The sequence below is a fragment of the Salvelinus alpinus genome, chromosome 4, assembly GCF_045679555.1.
Source record: "Salvelinus alpinus chromosome 4, SLU_Salpinus.1, whole genome shotgun sequence".
In the NCBI taxonomy this organism is placed as follows: domain Eukaryota; kingdom Metazoa; phylum Chordata; class Actinopteri; order Salmoniformes; family Salmonidae; genus Salvelinus; species Salvelinus alpinus.
This window is the reverse complement of record NC_092089.1, coordinates 27,178,190-27,184,189: the sequence shown is the minus strand read 5'-3', so window position 1 is coordinate 27,184,189 and position 6,000 is coordinate 27,178,190. Positions and strand designations below refer to the sequence as shown.

Here is a 6,000-nt window from a genome sequence, read left to right as displayed (position 1 = left end):
GCCTTTTGAATTTCTCTAGAGGCACCAATTCATCTAAATTGAGAGAGCCTTGCATAACCGATAAAGACCAACAACACTTGGCCTATATTGTAAAGGCTAATATTATTTTAATGGTGTTAGTCTCCTGGTACAAATAACCACTGCTGTTACATCACTTTACTATTTCTATCTGCTTCAGAATTTCCTTAGAATTCCTTCCCGCGGCTCCGAACATAAAGTTTCCCGGTAGAACTAATTCAGGGGGGTGTAGGGGTGTGTATGACGCACAGGTCGTGTAGACTATACGGAATAGTAGCGGGGTGAATACTGTAGGCTACTCTTTGCCTAACCATTCGATGATTCGGAGCGGGGTGTGAGGAGTGGCCGGCCGCACCAATTTCTGTAGAACAAGATTGGGCTTTGGGTTGTACAAGGGAATGGGATTCCTGCCTGCGCGCACCAGATAGTGCATCAGCCACATTGTAAGTTTATACATTTTCTGCACGCTTTTTTTGTTTGTTGTGCATGCAAACCTAGTCTACATTTAAATAATACAAAAATGTTGTGATTTAACGAATTTGCTCACAAAGTCTCAGTGTATATGCCTAATTATCCTTTTGAGGGACATACTTGGAAACATAATGTAGGTTTTATAGACAAACTTTTGAATTCAATGGGTGGTTTTGAGGATGTTATTCTAAGTGCAAAGTTGTTAAGTACATTTTTTAAAATGTAAAATAATCGTGTAGGCTAATAAAATAAATAGCCTGAAGTGAATTGATCACAAATCCCTCTATTGATGGTGTCCATTGGATAGGCCTACCTGTCGTCGCAATATGCGTTCATTTATGTTCAGCAAGTGAATAGTCTACTCTGAAATGTTAAACATTTAGGGCTACAAAGATAATAAAGCTGCCTTGTTGATTATAGTTAGGCTATAGACTGCATGCGCAACTTGCATGCTCAACATGTTTGAAGAGTGTATTGAACAAATTAATTAGTTAAAAATTATTATGGAAAATATATATCATTGCCGTGGATAAACCGGATCAAAATAAACAGTAGAATGGTATGTGTGCGTACATGCATGTGTGCTTGAAATTCATTGTAAGAAATTGTCCATTTGCCAAAATCATGTTCTGAGAACATTTGGATAACTTTCTCAACAGTCTTTGTTCCCAAAATTGGTGTGTTGGTTGTAGACAAATGGTGTTCACTGGTAGTGGAGCCTCCTGCCAGCTGGATGCTGTAACAGTATTTCACAGACACTCCAGACTACTGCAGATCATGCTTATCATACTACCCACCATTAATCACCATGCTGTACAGTTGCATAATAGACCATTCCCCTGTTGAATTACTTTTGTTCACTAATGAAGTTTGTCAATGGATGACGCCTTATGATGCTGGGATGTTAGCACCTTATGATGCTGGGGTGTTAGTACCTTATGATGCTGGGGTGTTAGCACCTTATGATGCTGGGATGTTAGCACCTTATGATGCTGGGATGTTAGCACCTTATGATGCTGGGATGTTAGTACCTTATGATGCTGGGATGTTAGTACCTTATGATGCTGGGATGTTAGCACCTTGTGATGCTGGGATGTTAGTACCTTATGATGCTGGGATGTTAGTACCTTATGATGCTGGGATGTTAGCACCTTATGATGCTGGGCTGTTAGTACCTTATGATGCTGGGATGTTAGCACCTTATGATGCTGGGATGTTAGCACCTTATGATGCTGGCCTGTTAGTACCTTATGATGCTGGGATGTTAGAACCTTATGATGCTGGGATGTTAGTACCTTATGATGCTGGGATGTTAGCACCTTATGATGCTGGCCTGTTAGTACCTTGTGATGCTGGGATGTTAGTACCTTATGATGCTGGGATGTTTAAACCGTATGATGCTGGGATGTTAGCACCTTGTGATGCTGGGATGTTAGCACCTTGTGATGTTTTGTTTTCTAACAGTGTATATCTAAAACCTCAAAGGGTTCATCGGCTGTCCCCATAGAATAACTATTTGAAGAACCCTTTTTGGTTCCAGGTAAAAAACTATTGCAGCCAACACTTTTGGGTTCCTTGTAGAACCTTTTCTACAGAGGGTTCATTTGGGAAACCTTTTTTTCTAAGACAGTGTGATTGTTCTTTGGCCCAGATGAATGTCCACACGTTTGATTCTGGATTTTAGATGAGCCCCCCCCAATGCTTTATAAATAAAGGCAGCCAGCAATCACAAAGATGGTACATTATTTTGTTTTACTCCATAAGATTTTAGTTTGACTTTCCAGGAAACCATGAATCAAGGTTTGAGGTTGAGCAGGTACAATGTTTGTGATGCTGGTTGTAAACTCAAGACACGATGTTGAGTCTTCGTCTGACCAGATAAACACAGTCAAGCACAGTTTATAGGTGCTTCACATCCCTATCCACAGATCACACAAATTCGCATGCATGCACACACACACACACACACACACACACACACACACACACACACACACACACACACACACACACACACACACACACACACACACACACACACACACACACACACACACACACACACACACACACACACACACACACACACACACACACACCACAGAGCAGAGTGAATACATCCATCAGAATGTCCAACCCAGAGACCAGACCATCTAGTGACTGTTTATGGTTTCCTGTTTATATCGCTGTTGGGGGAAATCTTTTTTTCATGTTCAGGAAATTGCTCCAGGTGTGTTTACAGGTTCTGTCACGCCTTCTTCGACACCACATGAAGGCCTCCTCATCAAAGCAATTAATTATAACCCACACAATAATTCACATTTCCTTTTGAAGTAGGATTCTTTCCTGTTGTGAGAAACTGGTCAAATGAAGATCCTGCATCTGTAACCATTATTCTGCCCTGCCCTCCACTTCTCTTTCCAAAGAACCTTTTCATTTAGATGGGATACTTTTGTTAAGACCAAAGTTTGGATACTTTCTCACTGTATCATTCAGTGTTGCTCTATTTCCTTTCAGGATAAACACAGTGTTCTCTTCTTGTTGTGTCAGTTCGCATCACAATGCCCATAGATGTGCACCCTTCATTTGTTGTGGAATTTCATAATGGGGAATTTCCGCCTAATACACAAGACAGAGCCAATTAACGGGAAAGTGGCCTTTCAGACCATTTAGGGCAATGTGTATTTGTTTCACCCCCAGGCTCAGACTTGATCTTGCCAAAGCCACATATTTTCATATACGTCTGTCAAAAGTTTCCAACACAAACAATACCGTTTTTATTCTTCAATGACATGCAAACCACAACAGCCACATCAATAAGTGCCCTGACTTAATTTCTCAGATGTACTGGATCATATCACAGCCAAATCAGAGAAGTGTGCTAAGTTTGAAGCCAATAACAGCCGAGCAATAACATCTAATCAGTGCTACTCCAACTGCTTATGGTTCAAGTAGCCTTAAATATTGTTATAGTTAAGCAATCTGGTACAATGTGATCATTACAATACGAATTCAGTGTAGTGTTCTGTTCTATTGATGATCAAGGTCACACAGTACAATGTTATTAATACTGTGTAATTACTGTGGTTGTTACTGTACTGCATGACAACACTATTGTAGCCAACACTACATTACTTAAATCTGCAACATTGGTTTACTGAAACCTCAGCCACTGATAGATGTCAACTGCATCAGAGATTCAAACTCACTCATCCACCGCCACATTGTGAATAACAGTAAGACTGCAGCAACCACTGCTGCCAAGGTGATCTAACTCAGCTACGTGACAAATAAGAATCTATAAGAACGTTTAAAAAAAAAACAAGAACAGTTTCACAGGCTTTCTGAAATTTCAAGATGATTGAAATTAGCTGTGATAGTGGTTTTCTGGAAAAGCTGCTGCCACTCTCCCTGTAAAAAGCCTTTTGAGAAACACACTGTCTGTGTAAACAAACTGACTGTGTTCACACAGCTACCCGAAGAACACAATTCAGATTTTTTTTCCATATCCAATCTTTTTTTTCTGAGTGTCCAGACTCAGTGTCCAGACATTTTACCCATATCAGATTTGCTCATTCACACAGACGTAGCCTCTGAAGTAGATGGCCGGGCGGGGTGGATGTGGAGCCAGAGAAAGCAGGGGTACAAAGTGTAGAACCTACTTCCTACATTTGAATATACAAATTGATTTTATCAAACACGACTATGCTACATTTTATCTCTGGGACCATCAGGATGACAAATCAGAGCAAGATTACAGAATGTAAGTAAATGATTTACCTTCAGAGGTGAATGTATCAAACCAGTTGCTGTGGTACGTGTTTTGTTGTTTTGCACTCTCCTCAAACAATAGTATGGTATTGTTTCACTGTAATAGCTACTGTAAATTGGACAGTGCAGTTAGATTAACAAGAATTTAAGCTTTCTGCCAATATAAGACATGTCTATGTCCTGGAAAGTTTGCTGTTACTTACAACTGTCATGCTAATCACATTAGCGCACGTTAGCTCAAACGTCCCAGTATAGGGACACCGATCATGTAGAAGTTTTAAAATGTTGGGGTGGTTGCCATGGTAATGGCAGGTCATGTGCAAAAAAAGGAACACTTCAGAGCAAATCAGTTCTGATTTGAGCATCTAGACTGAGGTCTCATATGTAGCATCAGAATTGTATCAGGATTGAGATCCACATATGGTGGTGGTATACAGTAAATCATAAGTCAAAAGATCAGATTCCATGTGTTTTTTGTTGTTGCTGTTTACACATTAGGGACAAGATCAGATAGGTATCAGATATGGAAATAATTGGAAAAGATCTGAATTGGGCTGCCTATGTAAACACAGCCCCTGTGGTCCACAGCCAGACTAGCATGACCTGTAGTTCTGTACATTGAACAGCCAAGTTCCTTTGTTTACACCTCCTAAAGCCTCAACTTCTGTGTATAAAACACAGCCGGCACCAGCTGTAAATCGAAAGTGATAAGAAGTAAATGTTAGGCTTCTCTATTTAGAGAAAGAGGAGGGGAAGAAGGACATTGCATTGGTTATGTCTTGTCAGCAGAGCTAACAACAGCATACAGCTGTGGGGAAGAGCTCTGAAATAGGATCCATTCACGTCTTCGGGCTTTATGATGATGATGATGTGTATGTTTAATGGAACAGTCAGGCAGCTGAAGCAGTTAATAACTGATGCCTAGCAGAACCCCACAGTCATCAGTTCAACAGTCAACATGGTTGATAGGTAACAAACATCAATTAAGCTTGAAATAAACCAGCCACTGAAACCCTATTGTTGATATATATGTTACGTTAAAGAGTCAGTCTTGGATAATTGTACTGGACCGTTCTGACCATAGACAATCTTGACCTTGACTCGTCATGAAGAGGTAAACAAAATGTTGGTGGTGGAATCATTGTCCTGTAGAAAGCTTTAAAGTACTCCATAATTTAACAGATCCCTTGTGCCTGAATGTTCACGGTCAATCTGTGACCACAGTTTCTGAGTGGAATAGATGATTTGCCATTGAAAACAATAGGCCCCCACTCTTTTAGACCCCACTCTGTTGACCGGAAAGGAACTGCTTTGAACGCTGCCTAAATAAACCGAGGTAGAGAACAGAGCGTGAAGGAAATGTGCATGGAGATCTGTTAGACCCAGATGTAAGTATATTCAGTGGACTCTGACCTGAACAAACGAGATGTGAAGACCGCCTTTCTTTTTTTTACCCCCTTTTACGTCGTATCCAATTGTTAGTAGTTACTATCTTGTCTCATCGCTACAACTCCCGTACGGGCTTGGGAGAGACAAAGGTCGAGAGTCATGCGTCCTCCGAAACACAACCCAACCAAGCCGCACTGCTTCTTAATACAGCGCGCATCCAACCCGGATGCCAGCCGCACCAATGTGTCGGAGGAAACACCGTACACCTGGTTAGCGTGCACTGCGCCCGGCCCGCCATAGGAGTCGCTAGTGCGCGATGAGACAAGGACATCCCTACCGGCCAAACCCTCC

General features: G+C 41.2%; 1 protein-coding gene across 2 annotated transcripts in view; it reads left to right on the top strand.

Moving 5' to 3' along the window:
• The first annotated feature begins 319 nt into the window (after positions 1 to 319).
• LOC139572285 (collagen alpha-6(VI) chain-like) overlaps positions 320 to 6,000 on the top strand; it is a 31,912-nt gene continuing 26,231 nt past the window's right edge. The window contains exon 1 of one of the 2 annotated variants that reach the window (XM_071394940.1): positions 320 to 461. The gene's annotated coding sequence lies outside the window, so the exon portion shown is untranslated. The remainder of the gene's footprint in view (positions 462 to 6,000) is intronic. The other variant, XM_071394941.1, reaches the window with a different exon arrangement.